The sequence below is a fragment of the Miscanthus floridulus genome, chromosome 3 (genome assembly GCF_019320115.1).
Source record: "Miscanthus floridulus cultivar M001 chromosome 3, ASM1932011v1, whole genome shotgun sequence".
NCBI lineage: Eukaryota > Viridiplantae > Streptophyta > Magnoliopsida > Poales > Poaceae > Miscanthus > Miscanthus floridulus.
In genome coordinates, this window is record NC_089582.1 from 8,020,475 (window position 1) to 8,042,955 (window position 22,481).

Below are 22,481 nucleotides of genomic sequence, written 5' to 3' on the forward strand. Positions count from 1 at the left end.
AAATGAAATCATGATTTCCACATCCTTTTGCTATCTGTGATTATGAAGAGCAATGAGCGAGGCGCCAGATGATAACGACTAGTACAGGAAGGAAGGAAACTACGCCCGACTTATAAAACAAGTTCACTGCCGGATTCAGCTTCTTTGTCGAGTGTCTCAGGCACTCGGCAAAGGCCGATATACACTTGGCAAAATTTTTGCCTAAGTGTTACACTCGGCAAAGGGCGCTAGGTAAACAGTTTATCGGTAAAGATCTCTTTGCCGAGTGCATTTTATTGGACACTCGGTAAAGGCTTTGCCGAGTGCTAATCTGACACTCGGCAAAGAAAAGTCGCCGTGACGGCGAGCGCCAACGTGACGACAAAGTCTTTGCCGAGTGCTAAATCGACACTCGGCAACGAATTTTCGAAAAAATATAAAAAAAACGCCGCCGCTGCCTTTCCGCGTGCGGCGCGTGATGGATCCCGGGCGCGTCCTGCGCGGTGACGGTCTGCAGCCTCCAGCCACGGCCGTAGTCGGCAAGGGCCGTGCTGGGGCCGAAGCTGACGGTGGGGCCCCGGGTTCGAGCTTGTGGTTGATGGCGTGCAGCATGTAGCGGGCGATAGTCCCTGCCGCGAATCGCCGGACCTTGCCGGAGCTCCTGCACGTCACCTCCAAGAACTGCCAAGCGGCAAGCAGCCAGCAAGCGCGTCAGTTCGAGGAGAGCGGGTGCAGCAGGAGGAGGAGACCTTCCGTGGTAAGCAGACAGCAGACAGCAAGCAGACCTTCCGCTGGATGAAGATGTACAAGAAGGTTCATGGGGCTCTGTGCAGCAGGAGGAGAGCGGGTCTTACCGGTTGCGGTGGAGGAGGAGAGTCGTCGTCGCCGTCCTTGCCTGGCTATTGCGCGTCGCCGGGCTGCTGCGCCCGCCGCTCTATCGCAGCGCGCTGACTCGCGCCCCGCTGGGTGAGCTGCCCACCCTTGGATTTGCCCAGCTGTTGCGCATCGCCGTGCAGTTATATAGTATAACAGCTTTGCTGAGTGTCCTAGATCTGACACTCGGCAAAGCAGTGTTTGCCGAGTGTTCTAGATCTGACACTCGGCAAATGATTTTTTTTATTTTTTTTATTTTTTTGCCGAGTGTCCTAGATCTGACATTCGGCAAAGCAGGGTTTGCCGAGTGTTCTAGATCTGAGCACTCAGTAAAGTTTTTTTATTTTTTTCTTCTCCTTCTTTTCTAGAAAAAAAGATTTTATTTTTTTGCCGAGTGTTTTAAAAATGGCACTCGGCAAACCCCCTCTTTGTCGAGTGTTTTTTTGACACTCGGCAAACCAACCTCTTTGCCGAATGTCTTCTGCTGACACTCGGCAAAGCGGTGATTTGCCGAGTGTCATTTTTGACACTCGGCAAACCATATATTTTTTTTTTCACTTTTGACCTCCAAATTTTTTCTGCAGTCCTCATACAATACCTGGTACTCTATGTTCCAATTTGGCACATTTCTCGGACTTTTTCTATATTTCTTTAATTTATTTCATTTAATTGAATTTTCTTGGATAATTCAAATTATAACTGCTAGTCATTCGAATAATAAAAAAATGAATGGGAAAATGATATTCATGTTATTTAGTATAATGTGAGGTCGTATCTAGGAACAGACCATAAATTTTGAACATCTTGTTCACGAAACATGACCACGAACTTGCGGTCGAGTTATTTTTAAATTCTATAAAAAGCAAACGAAGATCGAAAATCTTGAAACTTGTCGAGATGTCATGATATCATATGTGGAGGTTGTGATAAAAAATTGAGGAGGTTTCGCATAAGTTTGCCACGTACGATGCTTACCACCTCATCGTCCTCTTCGCGAAATTATGAAACTTCTTCAGAGATTCCGGTCACTTCGCATCAGCGCGTCCGGTCGTCACTTGACCGTTGAGATCATGCGATTAACATTTGAAGAGAGGGGACACGTGGCACGCATCGCGTGATCGGACGCTGAGGTCCAGCGTCCGGTCAATATGATCGGAGCGTCCGGTCACCCCGTGTCGTGCCCAGTAAAGGGGTACAACGGCTCTATTTCGTGGGGGGCTTCTATTTAAGCGCCATGGCCGGCTCAAGCTTACTCACTTGGCCATTTGCATTGATATATCAACCTTGTGAGCTTAGCCAAAGCTCTCCCACTCATTTCCATCATTGATTCATCATCTTTGTGAGGTTGTGAGAGAATTCAAGTGCATTGCTTGAGTGTTTGCATCTAGAGACACTTGGTGTTCGTGTTTCGCTGTGGAATTCACTTGTTACTCTTGGTAGTTGCCATCACCTAGATAACTTGGAGCAGCGAGGATCGTCGAGCGGAGGGTGGTGATTGTCTCCAACTTCGATCGTGGTGATTGTGAGGGGTTCTTGACCTTTTCCCCGGCGGAGAGCCAAAAGATACTCTAGTGAATTGCTCATGGCTTGTGTGATCCTCATCTTGTGTTGGTTGTGCGGCACCTTATTGAGGGTTTGGTGTGTGATGCCAATTAGTGCATAAACCTCCAAGTGAGTGAATCGCCACAACGAGGATTAGCTTGCCGGCAAGTAAGTAAACCTTGATAAAAAATCATTGTGTCATTATTTGATTCCGAGGTGATTGGTCTTCATTGTTATTCATTATTGTGATTGATTGGCTCCTTCCTCGGCACGGCGGTATAACCTTCTTGCTCACTCTCTTTACTTTATCGCAAACTAGTTGTTAAGCTCTTTAGTGTAGCTAGTTGTGAGAGCTTGTTAGTTTGGTTAGTTTGGCTCTTTAGTTAGCTTTTGAGAGCACACTAACTTAGTGTAGTGTCATAGCTATTGAGTGGATAGAAACTATATAAACTAGAATTGTGGTAGGTAGCTTGCTTTTTAGTAGGCTAGCGCAACACTTGCTTCGCCTCTTAATTGTCTAACCGGGTTTGTTAAGTGTTGTTGTAGAAATTTTAATAGGCTATTCACCCCCTCTAGCCATTAGGACCTTTCAGGCTCCCGGTGCGAAGGACACCAGTGTGGGGGAGGGGTGCCGTCGGGGTAGGGAAGGAGCCTCCAGGGGGCGGGGAACATAGGGGAGGGGGAGGCTACGCCGGTCAATTCCTGCCTCGGGGGGTCAGCGGTGGCTGCTCCGGAGCCTAGCCATCGCCGATGGTGGTGACGAGGACCGCCGCGACGGTCGACGACGATGGCCTACACGCTGCCGCGGTGAGGCCATCGCTTCCACATTGAGTGCTAGGGTGGGGGAAGGGCCCGCCGAGGTGGGGATGAGGACGTCGGGGTGGGGGAGCGCACCGCCACCGGCCAGAGAGGCTGGCATGGCCGCACATCGGGGTAGCACGCAGGGCGCGAGCCACAGAAGAAGGGAGGAGGAAGCAAGGGACTTGGTGCGTGGGTGCGGGAGTGAGCGAGTGAGGAGAGTTGGGTAGCGGTGGGCACACATTGATGTTGGGCCGATCTGCGCGCAGGCCCAGAACGGCTTGTCCAGCACGGACACTTCTGGACGGACGCCCTCACAAAAGCATTATCTCTAACTTTTTTTTGTATCCTATGCATATAAAATAGTGTTTGCTACTCGTATACATCTTTAAGAGCACCCTTTTTTTTAATCTATAACTAGATATATGTCCGTGTATCGTACCGGGATCATTTTTTTTTACTAAACCTCATTACTCGAAACTGACATGTGAGCTCTAAACACTTTGTATTAGACACGGACATGTGGATCGAGTCTCCGTGTTAGAACCGGGTAGGATACGGACACGTAGGATGATTCGTAGTGTACATGGAAACATAAGCAGGATCGAGATTTGGTATCACCCGGTAGGTGATTACTTTAGAGTCTTTTTAGGTATAGATAGATAATCTATATCTAATAATAAAGATGCAAAATTTTTGGCTATTTTTTTCGTCTATCTATTTTTTAGTCTGTCTTCCTCTAACTATCGGATAATGGAGAGTTTCTTTCGCCCGGACTTATATATATAATCCATGCTCATACGAGTTAGAATAGCTCTTGTCTAACGTGATACGGAGTCCGATTTCAAAACGTATCGGGTCATGTATGTGGACAATTAGAATTCTAATGCAAATAGAGCTCTCAGATCCTGTTTTAAAATATGTAAGACTTCGTGAATATAAATTCTATTCGAATCAGCCTGAGCGTCTTAGATGGAGCCAAAACGAGGAACATAAAAGGAAAAGAAAAATTGAAATAAGAAAAAACCGGAAGAAAAAACACAGGAAAGACACGGAAAAGGAAAATAGGAAAGAAAACTGAAAAGAAAAAGGGAACTGAACATAGAAAGGGAAAAAGTAAATGTGAAAAATAAAAACATGGGAAAATATACACGGAAAGAAAAAATAAAACAAAAAACCAATAGGAACACATAAGAGAAAATTAATTAAAAAACAATCAGAACGGAGGAAGCTAACAGCTCTTTGTGGTTTAATTTTGAGTTAAGATAAGATTGGAGTAAGATTTGTCTAATATAATCGTAAGCTAAAATGTTAAGTAGTTTGTTATCTATAATCCAGTCTAAATTAATATGTCTCTGCATTTTACACATATAGCAGTGCAACCCTGACGAGTGCCACCACGTGTAAAATAGAGAGAGGTCTCTTGTAATAATCATCCCAGTACCTTATATATAGGCAACTAATTCCTTGTTGACTTGAATTAAATCTTAGAATTACGTACTTTTACGGGTCCTCGTCAAAGGAAGCATATATTACTGTAATAATACATGTATAGTATGAAAATTAGAGCTATGATATATTTACGAGTAAATATTTTTGTGTTTTGCAAAAAAAAAACTTTTAAATTTGTACTTTTGTATACAAAGATGTGCTATAATTGATATAGGTTTAATAAAACATTATCATATTATTGGCATCATTAACTTATACTATGGATCAAAATAAGTTATAGCTTTAAAAGTAAAACATAACTAGATCTATACCGTTCCTCCTGTTCTCCTTTCCTTTCAATATTCGACTGTTTATTTTTTTCCGTTGTAACGCACAGATATATTTGCCAGTAATAATCTAATGTGCAGTTTTTTTTAAGAATCTAGTGGAGTTTTTACGAGACGAGAGTGTGCATTTGCCGTGCGCGCCCATGTTGTCCCTCGGGAAAAAACGATCTGACGCACCATTCCCAGTCCCAGCCCAAACCGACCAGGCCCAGCTCAACCGTACCCAATATTTCGAAGCACGCAGAAAAGCCTTTTTAAAATTTGGTTGAGTCGACGATCCAGCTCGGTAACCAGCCACACTCCGGTCCACTAGCGGTTGCCGGCGCGCTCCTCCTTCCCTCGCAGCTCGCAGGGAGGGGTCGGGGCGCTCTCCTCTTCTTTTCTCCTTTCACACCCTCCGGCCAACGTTTACTACTGTAGCAGCAGTACATAAATCCTACTGTACTTGTCTGCAGTCCCCATTCATCCCCACCACCTCCGCTTGAAACTGAAACTCAAATCAAATCAAATCAAACCAAATCGAGCCGAATCAAAGCCGTCCTCCACCTCCCCAACCCCAACGAGCGAATTCCGGTGCGAATTGGAGCCCTCCTCCTCCTCCCCCCCGCATCTAGGGTTTCGCCCATGGACCCCGGCGCCAGCGCCGGCGGGGGCGGACGCTGGGCGGGCTTCGAGCGGGCGTGCCGGCTGCCCAACACCGTCCACTCCGAGGTCCTGCCGTCGCTGCCGCTCCCCACCCTCCCGCGCGAGCTCGGCTTCGACGCGCTCCGCGACGACGAGCCCCTCGCCGCGCCCGACCGCCCCGACATGATCATGCAGGCCGCCGACATCGCCCGCATCCTCGCCGACACCGACGTCTCCCACCTGTGAGCGCCTTTCCCTTCCCTTCCTCGCCTCCTCACTCCCCTCGTTGCTAACTCCACCCTCCTTCCTTCCGCAGGGGCTTCACCCCGGAGGACAACGTCGACGTGGATCCCAGCCGGTGCTCCTGGCTCTGGAGGGAGGTGCTCAAGCACAACCCCGACGCCTTCAAGGTCAAGGCGCCCGGGCCGTCTTCGCAAGGTAAACGCTCTGCAAATTGAGCCTCCCTTGGGTTAGGCCTTGTTTTTTTCCTCAGCAAAAACGTTTACACCCTATGCCATCGAATGTTTGGACACATGCATGGAGTATTAAATATAGACTAAAAAATAACTAATTGCAGACTACTTTGCGAGACGAATCTTTTAAGCCTAATTAATCCATGATTTGACAACAAAGTGCTACAGTACACATGTGTTAATGATAGATTAATTAGGCTTAGTAAATTCGTCTCGCGGTTTACTGACGAATTCTGTAATTTGTTTTTTATTAGTATCTGAACATCCTCTGCGACACCCTCATGTGACACCCCAAAACTTTACACCCGGGAACTAAACAAGGCCTTGGTCCCAGCCCCTACCAGCCTAGCTAGGTACTGTAGTAGTACTACGTAGCTAGCATCTCAAAATCCTGGCTGCTTTTTGCTCATTGGAGTCAACATTGTAGTCTGTCTAGTTCCCAGCTTCTGCAGCTGTATGTATGACTAGCCTTGTTAACGGTACTTTGCAATGGCCTGCCATGGACTGAACATTTCTTATCCTGCTGCTGCTTAGCACTGCCTCCCTGATGGTTTGATGTGTGTGTGTCTGGCTTGCTGCTGTTTGAATGGTTTCATTTGCTTATGGTGTTTCGACAAGCACATTCTCTTGCCATTCCAATGCTCACCTGTCCAACTATGTCGTTGCGCTGTGTATCATTGTGTTTACGGCGGGGGCGGGGAAGGCAGTTTTACGTATGTTCCTCAGCTTTCGATGTCCTAGTGCACGGAGATGACCTGTGCGCCATGTAACTCACAGATTAAATGCCCCCAAGTAGTTGTCTTTTGAACTTGTGCCAATCCCTGCAATTATTGTATGATGATTGTCGAGTGAGGTGGTGCTCACAGGATTTTCTCGCTGCTGCTGTGCCTTTTGCGTTGCCGGTGTTTGTGTAGTAGCACTGAGGCGTTTCTAGTTCCACGGACTGGGATGGAGGACATGACGATCGTTAAATATGATGTACAGCAAAACAGTGAGCACTTGTGTAGTTCATGGTAAAACATACCTCATGGGCGTTTCCTAGGCCATAAATGTGTGTCCATCATTAGTTCAGGAAATGACCTGGGTTACCTGGATTTGACACGTATCGATTCCAACTTGGACTGTCGTGGACTCTGGTGTCTTACTTGGTTGGTTCAGAGAAACAGGGTTCAGTGGATTATTCTAATATAGATGGTTCTAATATTGTAAATCAAGTTGCAAATTCCAGCTTAGTTTTAGTGTGCAGTACTACAGTCACAACTCACAGCCGCAGATGGCACTCAACCACCTATGTACTCTCATGTCCTGGAATTGTTCATGTTCAGAATGAGGTCGCCGTTTACATTTTACTGAACGGTACTAATCAGATGCCCAATAGTTCATTTTCTGTCATTAGGTGCATCAATAGGTAACTTTTAGTGCTTAAAACTTATTTTTGTCCATTCCATTTGCATGTACCCCATATATAGCATTAGTGATGTACCACTAGAAGACCACACAGCAAAAAAATGCACCGGATGATCATTTATTCCTTACTGCGCTATACAACACGGGATTTTTTTTCCCCGGTGAACTAAAGGATATTTATTTAATGGTGTTGACAAATTTGCCCCCCCTACTTTGATCAAACGCTTTTTGTTGTTTTTGTCAGCTGGTCCCTTTACTCACAATCAGGGGTGGACCTGGGTTGGCTGTGCCACTCAGACGTTACATGGGCTGCTGGATGTGCTGGACTACCTGAGTGTTTTTTTTTGTGTGTGGGTGTGTGATTGGGGGGGGGGGGGGGGGGGGGGGTTTAGACTCATGCCATAGCCCAATGCTTGCGTTACTTTTTTTGTCTCACTATGTTTCACTGTTCTGAAGCATTTAAAAGCTTTGAATGGTGGTTGATGCCAGCACCTGGCTCGATGGCTTGTGTGCAGTGTCATTAAGGCTAAGTTAGAATAAGCGGGAAGTAAATTTTGCCCTAATTATTATGTCGCAATGGCTTTCCAACAACGAAGCTCATTTTTTTGCTTCATTTTTTTAAACAAACCTTACGCCGTGTCATCCAACTACCGAGCTTCTCTTTCTTTAGCAGTTCTTTTGATCTATCTCAGCATGCTTGTTTCTCAAATATGGGATGCTTGAATGTTTGTAGTCCTTTCGCTGCCTAATTGGATGCGGATTTTCTCTGTAAGAGCTCCATGCTATGTATGACTATTTGATGGGGACTGGACTGTCTAAAGTTTCCTTTTTATCCCACAAGTCCCTGTCCTGATTCCCGAAACATTGGTTCAGCTGTCAAAAATTGGCATGCCTTGCTAATGTATCATCTACCGGATCATCAGTAAGCAACAAATTGCACATAAGAGACCAAGCTACAATAGACAAGTGGGGCCAATCTAACCACTAGTGAAGTTACAACAACAACAACAACAAGCCTTTAAGTCCCAAACAAGTTGGGGTAGGCTAGAGTTGAAACCCAGCAGAAGCAATCAAGGTTCAGGCACGTGGATAGCTGTCTTCCAAGCACTCCTATCTAAGGCTAAGTCTTTGGGTATATTCCATCCTTTCAAGTCTCCTTTTATTGCCGCTGCCCAAGTCAACTTCGGTCTTCCTCTGCCTCTCTTCACGTTACTATCCTGGCTTAGAATTTCACTACGCACCGGTGCCTCTGGAGGTCTCCGTTGGACATGTCAATCTAAACACTAGTGAAGTTAGAAGGACTAAATTGCTACTTTCCCGTAATCTATACATCCTATTTTAAAACGAGTTGTTTCTTCTATTACTGCATCCACCAATGCAAATTGCACTGTACCAACGATCAGCTGGTACTATTAATTTGCTTTATATACAACCCCTTGGTTGTACTGCATCATTTGCGTGCTGTTTATAGGAACACATCAAGCTCTAATTGGTACAGTAGGAAGTTTGGAACAGCTCTGTTGTAGCCTTGTGGTTTGTGGGTGCAACCATTATGTGTATGCAATATTAAATGCGTGTGGTGTTCTCATTACTTGCTTTATGTTGTGGCCTATATTTTTTTTTTGTGTGGAAACAACAAGTTCATGACCTTCTTAATATTCAGATTTTCAATTTTGTAGGATGTATAATATGTTTCTAACTTAAATACTTAATTCAATTCCTTCTATCAGACTAGAAGTTATGGAAATTTGCTCATTTGGCATTTTGTATCTTGGCAATATTGTGCAGACTTCTTGTTGCTGCTCTCTATCCTTATTTGTTATCATGCCAAGCTATCAAACCCAAAACCATTGTGGCAGTGTGCTTGCTAGTGTGCTTGCTAGTTGAGTATCTGACTATCTGTCTGCTAGTCCTATGGTCTAGTAACATTATTCATGGGGTAATAATTTTTCATGTTTAAATAATACGAGTCAAAACAGCTTCTGTTTGCTGATAGCAAAGCATTTCTATGGAGCTGCAAATGCTTTTGATTTTGTAAGACTTTTTTTTATCTTGCCATATGTAATTTATTTATTACATTGGTCAAGTTTTTCAGGTCCATTTGGAGGCCCAGGATATCAAAATCAAGAACGTGAGAAGCACTTTGAGCATCTTACACCTAATACAAGCAAAGCACGAAATGAATCTGCATTTCCTCAGGATGAAATTGGCTCACATAGAGAGCATTTTCATGTAAGTTAGATACCACCAGTTTCTTATTGATGTCAGTTCCTTTCCTTGTGCTAAGGGGCTTTCTGTTGTAGAATGAACTGACCCTGGATTCCCTTGCTTCAAAGAAGCCAAAAGTAAGGAAGAAAGAAATTAACAATTCTGTTTCAAGTTCTGCCCCCAGCATTCCTAATAGTCAAGGTTTGTTTCTATTGATTTGTATATCCTGCCCATGTAGCTTCCCTTTATTTATTTTTCAAATTCTACTGACTCTGGTTATAATTATGCTTTTTAGAAGTTATTGCTAACTTCTGTGAGGTGGTGGAGGATTTCTGTGGAAAAGCTGAAATTCCCGACGATGGAGATGGCGGTGACTGGTTGTCAATCCCACTTAATGATGTTAAGGTTCTTGTGAATGAAATTACATCTGTTCGATCCAAAAGGATATTGCATGAGGTTCCTATGGATACAGTTACAAGGTTATTAGATGTGATTGACCGTCAGATTCGATGTTCTCAAGGTTTATCGATAGATGTGAAGGAAAATGTGAGTTACTTACCATATTATAGCAGTTTACATTTTTCAAATTTGCATTTAATTTGATCTTATTCTGTTTCAGATATGATTTAGTAAATTTCTTGCATGTTATAACTTAGCAACTAACAAGTGCTTGGATACCTTCAGTCTGATGCCGTTGATGCTGAACCTCTGGTTTTCTCTGCTTTGGAGTCCAGTCATGCTGCGTTGGCAATTATGACCCACCATGATATGCCAAAGCAACTGTATCGAGAAGAAGTATGCTCACACTGAATTCCTTTCTCAGCTTGTTGTGAAATGGTATTGTTATGGTTGCTGACTCTTTCCTTCTTTGCCCCCCTGAAAAACAGCTTATTGAGCGAATTATTGATTTCTCAAGGCATCAGATCACAGATTGTATGGCAGCAAGTAACCCAACCTTCCGAGCTCTCTACAAACCAGCTGAAAATGTTGCAAACAATGGTAATATCAAAGTACATGCTGATATTTCTTTTTTTCCCTTGAATATGTAGGACAGCTGTGTATCATTGCATTATTTGGGTAACAAAAAAAACGTAAGTACATGGGTAGATCATAACCACTCGACAGGGTACACTTGTACACAAACAAACAGTTGAAACATGGACACCGCAGAGCGGGTAGAAGAATCACAAACTAGGATCAGAGCCCCTAAGCTCCGTTAAGCCTTTCCACCCTTGCACCACATTGCAGGCTCTTTGTGAATTGTACGCCAGCCATGCATTGCTAAACTGATATTTCTGTCTTTGGCTTTTCATGATTGTCGAGCCACATTCCTTTCTAAGTTGGTTACACACAATTCTCTGTTTTCTATGTTTTATATGCTTTTTGTACTGTAGCATTTCATGGGTGACAAGCTTTTATTATGCTTGAGCCCAACCAACCTTTCTGCAAATAATTTAGTGCTACTCCCTCTGTCCTGAGATAAAAGAGATTTCGAGTTGTCCTATAAGTATGAAAAAGTTTATCGAAAAGGAAAATAATATTTACGACATCAAATTAGCATCATTAGAAATATTATTAAATGCCAGTGTTCAAAAAGGCGCTCTTCCTCGCTCGGCTAGGCATGCCTCTGCGCTGGGCGGAGGGGTACTGCCTTGCCTGGGGATGGGGGGGCGGGGGTAGGCGGTACCCTAGGTGGCGTCAGCCCGTTGGCGGCAGTATGCACGCAGATCCACCTAAGGCAGGGACGTGTGCGAGCGACGCAGACGTTGGGCGGTGTTGGGGAAGGGACGTCGGGCAGAGGTCGTCGGTGGGGGAGGAGGAAGAAGACAAGATGCAGCAGGCAGCAGCAGTGGGACAGGAGCAAGTCAGTGCCGCCATGGGGGAGAAGGAAGGGTGAGGGGAAGAGCTGCCACCGTCAGAGGCAGGAGAACCATCGGGCGAGAGGAGAGAAGTGTCAGGAAGAGAGGCGGATGAGCAGCGACTGGCGGCTGGGGATGGGAGAGAAGCATTGGCTGTTAGGGTTACACACTATATATATGAATTTGTTGGACTTGGGCTGAAAATACTGCTGTTGGGCTTCTTTTGGCCTGCTTTGTCGGTGCAAAACGGGACTTTCTCTTCAATAAAGTCCACTTATCTCTTATTTCCTTTTCTTTTTTAAACACATATGTGTGTATATGCTAACGCCTAGAAAACGCCTAGGCTCACCTAGGCGCGCCTAGGCTCTAGGTAGAGGGTCACCACCTAGAGAGCGCCAAGTTCCTTTTGTAACCTTGTTAAATGCAGTTTCATAGTTTACCTCTTTGATATGTAGATGCCAGAACTCTTCTCTATAAACTTGGTCAAACTCAGGATAGTTTGACTTAGGACAAACCTACCCTTATATTTCAGGACGGAGGGAGTAGCTATGATGATCACTAGTGATGACTAAACTTGCCTTTTGGAATCAACTTGTACATCACACATTTTTCATATATATATGTATCTTTCTCTTTGGGTGAACTAGGAGATGATGATGAAGATGATTTGGAAAATGGACAAGTTAGCAAAAGGAGACGTACTGCTACTAATTTGAGCATCAGGAAATCTTCAAACAGGTACATGATCAATGCACTTAAAATATTTTGTTGTTTCTGGTTTGTAATGGGGCACTACCAGGCACTAATAGTATTCTATTTTCTTTTTCTGTGTCAGAGTTTCTGCTTCTGTCTATTCTGCTGTGCAGAAACTATGCTTGATATTGGGCTTTCTTAAGGAACTGCTCACAACAGTGCGCTTGTCAGATAGTTGTATTCTGCAGTTAGCGAAAACATGCTTTACTACATTCTTGGTGGATAATATGGAGCTATTACAATTGAAAGCGATTGGGGTGATTTGTACGGTAATTTTCTGGCTATTTGCTCAATCTTTTTTCTGCACATTCAGTTTTCAAAGAATTTGCTCACATTCAAATCTTTGCACAGGTGTTTTCATCATACACACAGCACAGGAGTTACTTGGTTGATGAAACACTTCACCTTCTTCGCAAGTTGCAGTTTTCCAAAAATGCTGTTAGAACCTACCATCTAGCAGATGAAGACCAAAAGCAAATCCAGATGATAACAGCACTGTTAGTTCACCTGGTTCAGTTTAGTGCAATTGTTCCCGATAGCTTAAAAGGAACAGTTGATTGGGCCACTATCGTTGATGCCTCTGGTGATGGTGATTATTATCCAATTAAATGCCATGAAGTGGCAACAGAGGCTTGTTGCCGTTTTTGGACTGATGTCCTTCAACGTTTTACTGCTGCTAAATCTCAAGATATGTCGGAAACCAAAGGAATAATAGATAATCTTGTTCAGGATTTCCTAACGATACTAAACTTGCCGGAGTATCCAGCTGCTGCTTCTATTCTTGAGGTAATTTTGCTCAGCAGTGCTGTTGCTATATCTGTGACCTTAAATATAGGCATGAGCTGGCATTAGTATTACTGATTCTTGAAACTTAGGGCATGATTGGTTGGGTGAATCCAGCCCAGCCTGGCTACTGTGATGCAGGATTGGGATGTTTGGTTGGCCGGGGGAGGCCATGGTGGATGGGTGGGTGGGGGAGGGTGCACGAGGCGTATATGGGCCTGGCTCCGCGGAAACTAGATTGAAATCCGTTTCCTGTGGGCCTGGTTGGCGCGGTGCAGCCTGCAAGTGTAGGTAGGTAATTGGTAGCTAAACCTGGCCCACATGCAAGCAACCAATCAACTACCCAATCCACCATGGCCCGAGTGAAGCAAGCAAACCAAACAAGCCTGCTTGCATGCTGCCCACAGGCTGGTCATGCTCAGCATGGTTACGATCCACCTTCAAGCCACGCTGGGCCATCTAAGCAATCACGCCCTTAATATTACTGGTTTAATTACTTTGTTAAGTGTTTTGCATGACCCTCAAATACCATTTTATATATGTACAGGTTCTCTGTGTGTTGCTGCTTCAGAATGCTGGATTGAAATCTAAGGACACTAATGCTCGGTGCTTTGCTATTGATCTTCTTGGTGGTATTGCATCAAGATTGAAGCGTGATTCTGTCATCTGTAGTGAGGAGAAGCTTTGGATATTGCAAGATCTCACTGATGCAGGTAGTGATGGCTCAAAAATCTTGAAAAACAAGTGCTGTGTTTGTCTTGGTGGAAGAGGTATAAATATAGCCTGTAATGAATGCGGAAGATGTTTCCATTCAGATTGTATGGGGGCTGGTAGTCAGGATAACTTACAGCGTGATAGTGTCTGTCCCTTGTGTTTTTGCAAACAACAGCTCAATGTGCTACAGTCATACTGCCAGTCACAAATTAAAGAAAATGGCAAAAAAACTGCTGCCTCTGCTAGCAAGAAATCTGCTAAACCAGTTGAGGTGCCAGCAGTGGATATTGTTCGACAAATCCTACTGAGTTATCTCCAAGAAGCTGGTCCACAAGATGATGGGAACCTGTTTACTCGATGGTATGTTGCATGGAATGTTTCGTTGTGCAAGTGTCTTTGGAGAATTATAACCATTTTGTATGCAGGTTCTATCTGTGCATCTGGAACAAAGAGGACCAACATTCTAAGGAGATCATCTACTATCTCGCTAGGTTAAAATCCAAGGAGATTCTGCGAGATTCTGGCAATGGTCTGGCAATTTCCAGAGATTCAGCAAAGAAAATTTGCTTGGCACTTGGTCAGAAGAACTCATTTTGTAGGGGTTTTGATAAAATTCTTGCCCTTCTTTTGGTATGTGGTTGCTTCCAGATACTTCAGTTTAATCTATATGTTCTAGAGTTAATTCCCAATGCTTTTCAGGCTAGCTTGAGAGAAAATTCTCCTGTAATAAGAGCAAAAGCCTTACGTGCGGTGAGTATATGTGTAACCTATGAAAGTATTTGTGTAACCCATGAAACTATATGTTTTGCATCTTTCTCATTTAGACATCATTCATCAGTATCGAGGACTTAACTTCTCTGTAGGTCAGCAGTATAGTTGAAGCTGACCCTGAGGTCTTGGGTGACAAACGTGTCCAATCTGCTGTTGAAGGGAGGTTTTGTGATTCGGCTATTTCTGTTCGTGAAGCTGCCCTTGAACTTGTTGGGAGGCATATTGCTTCACATCCTGATGTGGGCCTGAAGGTCAGTAGACATATGACATATCAAGTTACCTTATGACATATTTGTGGGCATCGATATGGTTTACTATGCGTCTTCCCATCACAGTATATAGAAAAAGTTGCTGAGCGAATAAAGGACACTGGAGTCAGCGTTCGCAAGCGTGCAATCAAAATTATAAGGGATCTTTGTGCTTCAAATCCGAACACGGACACAACTCATGCCTTTGTGGAGATAATTTCTCGTGTTAATGATGAGGAGTCCAGTGTACAGGTGAGCTGATAGCCTGATATGAAAAACAATTGACTGATGTCATGAAAATATATTGTCTTAGCAGATTCATATGTGATTGCAAATGTTTTCTTTTCTTTCATTGCCTATTGTTTCAATTTTATTTTGTAAATAGGTTGATTCTTAGGTGTGTGTGTATGCTTAAATATTTGCTCTCATGTGTTAGCGAAGATAGTGTAGTTACTTAAAATATTTACATGTTAATTGGGAAACTTCCTTGCATCTTTTGCTTTTCCAAATAACAAAACATCCTCATCTGAAAAATTTAGATAACACAAAAGGAAAGAGGAAGTTGTTAATGCACATCTTTCTGCTCCCCCCCCCCCTCGCCTATTTAGCCATACATAATCTCCTTACACATGAAATAATTTGTGACACCAATCTTGAAGACACACTATTAGTCTGGTCAATCGTTTTTGTGGTTTCTCCTTGATGCCATAATGGATAACACCGAACATACTTTATAATATTACAGATTACAGAAGAACATGCAACATTGTTGGGCCTGCAATATTTATGTTGCTTTCGATCACCAATTGAGTTAACATAAACTATATTCATTACTTCTGTAGGATCTTGTATGTAAAACATTTTATGAACTATGGTTTGAAGAACCAACTGGGAGTCATAAGCACTTGGTTGCTGATGGAAGTTCAGTTCCAATGGAGATAGCTAAAAAGACTGAGCAAATTGTTGACATGTTGAGGAAGATGCCCAATCACCAACCCCTGATTACCATCATAAAACGTAACTTGACTCTTGACTTCCTCCCTCAGTCAACCAAGGCTGCAGGGATTAACTCATCCATGGTGGCATCAATTCGGAAGCGTTGTGAATTCATATGCAAACGCTTATTAGAAAGAATACTGCAGGTACTTTCTGACCCAATCTGATAGTGAATAGTTTGTGTAATTGATAATTTGAGATTAATTCTCGCACATCTCTTTCTTGAAGGTTGAGGAGGGAGCTGCTAATGAGATGGAAATCCACGCGCTTCCTTATATTGTTGCCTTGCAAGCATTTTGTATTGTTGATCCCACACTCTGCATTCCAGTAACTGATCCTTCTAAGTTTGTTGTGACACTACAACCATACCTTAATATTCAGGTGAGCATGGTTTGTCATCTCCTATCAGAATAGAGGTTCTTGTGTTCTTGCCCCTGTTTCCAATCCCAATTGTTACCCTCATTTTGCTAACTTTACGATTTTGCCCTGTTTTTTTTTTTGAACTGAAGGCAGCGTTTACCCCTATTCCATTAAGTCCACTTAATGGTGTCAACTCAGCTATTAAAAGACTAGTTGGCTCATACGAATTGCCCCTACTTTGATTACTATGTCATTTTGCCCCTATTTTGACATTTAGAGCATTTGACAGATACCAAAACAATTTTGATGACAAATCTCGACAAAATATGCATACATTTCAAATTTGAGCAAACTTTGACAAAAAAATAATTTTAGAAGTCTGAAAGTGCATGAATAAAAAATTAAATCTCACCCAAAGCAGGTGGCAAAATCACAAACTTAAAAAAAACAAGGACAAAATTGCAATTGGTCTTCACAACAGGGGCAAGGACACTATTGTCGCTTTATTTATGACAACCTAGGGTTTCATTGATGCTGTGGCTTCATTGCTGCACATTCGTACCACATCATACTGTTTATCACGCTCCTCTACTAATTGTGCTGTAGACATGAACCTATATGCCTATATGTTCGAAAATTCTGCTGTTTTGTTGTTGGTTTTTGACTACACATATACTGTAAACAGCAGAGCTAGAGTTTTGATTATTTTTGTGAAGTAGCTATATTCTTGTTGATGTGATCAACTAAAACATTTGTGCAGTGTGAGTTTGTATAGTACTTTGCTGCTACAGTCAAAATTACAGCAAAAGTAAATTTAATAATTTCAGTTAGTTCTGTGCACAATTACATATCTGAGCTATCTTATTTGGAACTGAATGCAAGTTCATTAATGTCTATGATTATCAATCATAGTTTGTCATTTGTTTCTCCCCTACCAATACAATTTCATTTGCTCCTGATCATCTATATCTACAGGTTGACAATAAATCAGCTGCCCAGTTGCTTGAAAGTATTATTTTTGTGATTGATGCTGTTCTTCCACTCATAAGGAAGCCGCCACAAAATGTTGTTGAAGAACTTGAGAAGGATCTGAAACATATGATAGTTCGCCATTCGTATTTGACAGTTGTACATGCTTGTATCAAGTAAATGCATCCCCCCCCCCCCCTCCCTAATTATTGTTTGATAAGCATTGTTTCTCCCTATGTTCTATTTGGAGTTGAGAATTCATTTCATGAGTTCATATGCTATTGGTGTAACTTAGATGGTATTTGTCGTTCTGATTTTTTTAAAAATTCTTTGTATACTTTTTATGTACCCTTCTGCAGCATCACTTAACTTGTTATTTCATCTCCCTACTCTCTCTTAAGTCTTAACAACTTCCATATTTAGTTCTAGATGCAGTTTTAGCAGCATCAGTTTATTCTATCATTGATCATTGAGCTCATGTGTTTTTTTTTTCTCTGGTCATCTTGCATTCTTGCCAGACTTGCCTTGAAACATTCTTGTTTATTTCTCTCTTGCCTTTTTACAGGTGCCTTTGTGCTCTGAGCAAGTCAGCAGGTAGAGGTCCAGGATTACTGGAAAACCTTGTTAATATTTTCTACAAGCATCTGTCTGGAGCTAGTTCAGATAGTCAGGTATTCCATTTTTTGATTCATTGAGTGAGCTGCAATCTTACGCAAATATATGGTAAAAATGAAACTTATTTTCACATAGTAGTTTTTTTTTTGTATTATGAGGCCTATAATTATTCCATTTATCTATTATGTGCAATTGAGGACAACTGTAGAAGTACATTTATTATTTATCTTGTATATGTATTGGGCATGAAAATCACTGTTTCTCTCTCTACGAAGTTCTGTATCTTGCGATCTCTCTCTCTGTTTCAAACAAGCAGCTTTGCTATGTTTAGCTGATTGTATTCATTCTGGAACTCAGCTGTTGGGTCGATCACTGTTTTGTCTTGGACTCCTCCTTCGGTATGGTTATCAAATGATGCTAACATCTGAAAATCAGCTTGATTTTCCCAAGATTATCCACTTGCTCCAGAGAAAATATCTTCTCAGGGATGACTTCAGCTTGAAGGTTCGAGCTTTGCAGGTGTGTGTGACCACTTGTAATTCATTAAGACATAAAATATCTGCTTGGTGATGTGATCATCCGTGCCTAGCTGTATTCAATGTAGTTTATGGTGTGATTCTATGTGACTGGCTGCTCACTTTTGAATCTTGTTTACAATCTCCAGATATCTGTACATGGTGATTAGTCGAGTTAGGGTTTAGAACTCTGACATTATTTATTTGAGACCCATAGCAACTGGAACTAGCATAGATGACAATGCATAGCAAGTCAGAAGTCACCTGTCTACATAACTGTTGCTTTGGTTGTTACAAGGTTGCAAATTTTATTTTATTTTATTTTTGTATGAACTGTTCCCTATAAGATGCCAATTTCCCCTTGTACATTCAGACTTTGGGATACATACTTATTGCGAAGCCTGAATTTATGCTACAAAAGGATATGTTGAAACTCATAGAGACAGCACTATCTTCTGAGGTTGATTATAGATTAAAGGTATGTCATTTTGTAATTGCATCTTCTTTTGGTAGTTATTTTCTGTTTGAAAAAATTGAGTAAATTAATCCACCTGCTCAGATTCAAGGACTTCAAAACCTCTATGAGTATCTCAGAGATGCTGAAAGCCAACTTACTGCTGAGAGTACTGCGAAACCTCCTGTACAATGTGAAATAAATGGCAGAAGTGAAGTGCCTGTTGCTGCTGGTGCTGGAGACACCAACATATGTGGTGGTATTATCCAATTGTATTGGAGTTCTATTCTTGATAGGTGCTTGGATACAAATGATCAAGTTCGCCAGAGTGCACTTAAGGTGAATTAAGCAGGCATTATATTTCATTTCACACTTTATCTTATCATTTTACAATAGAAATAAGTTATTCTTGTTCTTGTAGATTGTTGAAGTTGTACTTCGCCAGGGTTTAGTTCACCCTATTACCTGCGTTCCTCACCTTATAGTACTTGAAATGGACCCGCTGGAGGGGAACTCGAAGTTGGCTCATCATCTACTTATGAATATGAATGAAAAGTAAGTTGGCCCAACTTCCCATACTTATTTGTTTTATTATATTTGGAATAAAACACTATCTGATCAGTTCAAATTTGTTTGCAGGTACCCTTCATTTTTTGAAAGCCGCTTGGGTGATGGACTACAAATGTCATTTAAATTCTTTGAAATCATAGTCGGCAACCATAAGATGGCAGCAAACATAAAATCAAATCCAATTGCATTTGTCAAACCTGGCATATCTAGAATATACCGTCTTATCCGTTCAAATCGAAATTCCAGAAACAAATTTGTCCACTCGATAGTTCGGAAATTCGAGTCTGATAGCCGGAGTCGCAGCACAGTTAGCTTTCTTGTGTAAGTAATTTAAATAAAAATACACTTGTTGACGCTCTATTCTTTGATGAGGTATTGACTGTCATTTTGTCTACATATTGCAGATACTGTGCTGAAGTTCTTGCCTCCCTGCCTTTCACATGCTCCGATGAACCACTTTACTTGATCTATGATATAAATCGAGTTATTCACCTTAGAGCTGGAGGAGTCGAGGGCAATTTGAAAAGGTGGACTTCTATGTCTCAACCGCAGGATACGGCGGGTATGCCAACATTGCCAAGAGAGAGTCATGTTGTCATGCAAGAGCCTGGCGGATATTATGATAATGTGGGATATGTTCCTGAAAGGGTGAATGACAACAATCCTTGCAGTACTTCAGACGTGGACATGGCCAAAGTGCAGGTGGATGTGGACGTGGCCAAAGTGCAGGTGGATGTGGACATGACCAAAGTTCAGGTGTGTTAGAGAAGTTCTGGGTGGTAGGGTCCATTATTTCAATTGACCCATCAGGGAGGCTGCTGCCCTGAAACCTTTTTCATCTTATAATTTTCACTAACTTTTTTTTCTTTTTTTGCCAGGGAGATTGCCATGATGCAATAGCCCTCCAGCTACTACTGAAATTGAAGAGACATTTGAAAGTTGTTTATAGTTTAGATGATGCCCGCTGTCAGGTATGGTTTGCTCTTTATTTGGAGATTGGTACTGCTATTATGGGTGCATTTACATGAGACATGGTCTGTTTGTGTTTTAATACAGGCATTTTCTCTAAAGGAGCCTCCGAAATCTGGAGAAGCATTCTCCAGGCAGAATGTTCCTTTTAATATTGGCAACACTAACATCAGTCTGCCGAGCTGCCTGCAGGATGTAGCTTCTGTTTACCAGGTACTAAATAGTGAACTTAAGATTCCTTGGCAAGACAAAGCTGTATTAGTTTATGGTTTGGTATCTGGCATGTGCTACTCTCTTTTTTATTTGAAAGATATATCCTACCCTGTTCACGGTTGACGCTGATGTGGTTTGGTGGACATGATGCTCAGGATTTCAAGACAGCGCTCCGCGAAGATTCCATGGACTTTGCTGTGTTCATCCCTTCAGTCCAGACTAGGGAAGCGCCCAACCCCAAGAAGTACGACGAGAGTCAGGAGAAACGGCTGCCCCCAGTGTCACAAAAGCCCGTGGTGGTGCACGGGGAGACGATTCTGATGATGCTGACGACGACGACTGGACCGGGGGCCCAAGAATGCTCGACTTCAGTGGGGGCGGCCGTGTGACAAGGCAGAGGGTCCAAGTATGATGACTGGTCTTGGTGCTTTTGTACATTCTAGGGAAACCTATAGCAGCTGACACAAGGAGAGTTAGGGCTGAGTTTTAGGTTTAAAGTCATTTAGGGTACATAGAAGCAGAAAGGAAAGGAAGATAGCTTTTTACTTAGATGCCATTGATTTGGAGCACTCCTTTTCTTGCTCTGCCCCTGTCCTGTTTGTAATTCCGTCGGGCTTTGGCAAAACTGACAAACGGGTTGTGCTCCGGCTTCTGATCTGATTCAATGGGAATGAAATTATTCCTTCTGTGAAATGATTCCTTTGCCTGTAATTGTCCCGCTCGCTGATGTTGTATCTGTACGTGTGCTAAGCAATTTTTTTTTGGTTCATAGTGCTTTATAATATACAGCTACTAAGCCTCATTCCGTTCATGTGTAATTCTCCGGGGAAGAAAGGAGCTAGCTACCTCCGGTAAAAGAGTAAGCTGCAAAAGACAAGCAGTATGCAGTAGTTTGCTGTTGCTGCTAGCTAGCTGAGATATATTTTTTAGTTGATTTATTATTAATTATTGAATTGTTGTGTAGGTAGGTGATGCTACAAAACGGGTGTCTGTCCGTCCGGACGGACTGTTCCACGCTCGCTCCCTCTTCCTAGGGCCAAATTGCCAATAGCTCAACCGGCCGCCCCACTTATTTCCTCCCTTTCTCTTACACGTGGACCCGAAGGTCAACTCCTCTTCTCCTTCCTCTAGACGGGAAACGTAGTCGATGCCTGTTTGTACGAGAGCACACGTGTTGCTTCCTACACCCGCTCTCAACCCAACCCACACCGACTCCCCGTCGCCCACCTCGATGGGCCGCCGCCGTCCTTGTCCCTCCTCACGGGCATCCTCTCCGACCTTGTGAAGATCAGCAACTCCTTCCAGCCACTGTGTGTGGCCAGGCGGCCAGGAGAGGGGGTCGTTGCTGGCTGGGCCCAAGCCAGGCGCAGGCCGTGCCACCATCCTCGGTCACTGGCAGGCCGAAAGCAGAAAATGCATGTTGCAAGCGTATGTTTCAAGTGTTTTAGATGGTTCAGAGGTATGTTTGCAAGTGTTTCATGCGAATATTGCAATAGTAGATCAGGATGTTGCAATATGCTACACGGATGTTGTGATGTGCTACACGTATGTTGCAAATTTCTATTCACAATGTTCATCTGTTTTTCCAGACGTATGTTGCAGTGTGTTTATTTGGATGTTGCATATATTTCACACGTATGTTGCAAGAGTGTTATCTCGATGTTGCGTATGTTTTACAATGAATTTCAAGTGTTTTTCAGGTGTTTTTCCAAGTGTTTCATTTGTCTTCAGACGTATGTTGCAAATGTTGCATCTAGATGTTTCAAAAGTAGATCGGGTATTGCATCTTCATCCTCGCTTTTTGTTGCCTTGCCTCGATGTCTTCTTCTGGCGCTGGCTGGGCATCCGCCGCTCCCTCTACCTCTTCTCGATGTTTGTGACGTTCGGGGCGGCGCAGACACAACGTGGGTGCGCGAAACAACGTGGAAAACAAACTGCAGGCGCGGGCATCCGGACGCTAGCAAAGCCCGATGTATATGTGCTTGCCGTAGATCTCCACTCTCCAGCGTG

At 42.9% G+C, this 22,481-nt stretch overlaps 1 pseudogene; it reads left to right on the forward strand.

The window, feature by feature from the left end:
- Positions 1-5,387: 5,387 nt before the first annotated feature.
- Positions 5,388-21,073, forward strand: LOC136541322 (sister chromatid cohesion protein SCC2-like; annotated as a pseudogene).
- Positions 21,074-22,481: the final 1,408 nt, after the last annotated feature.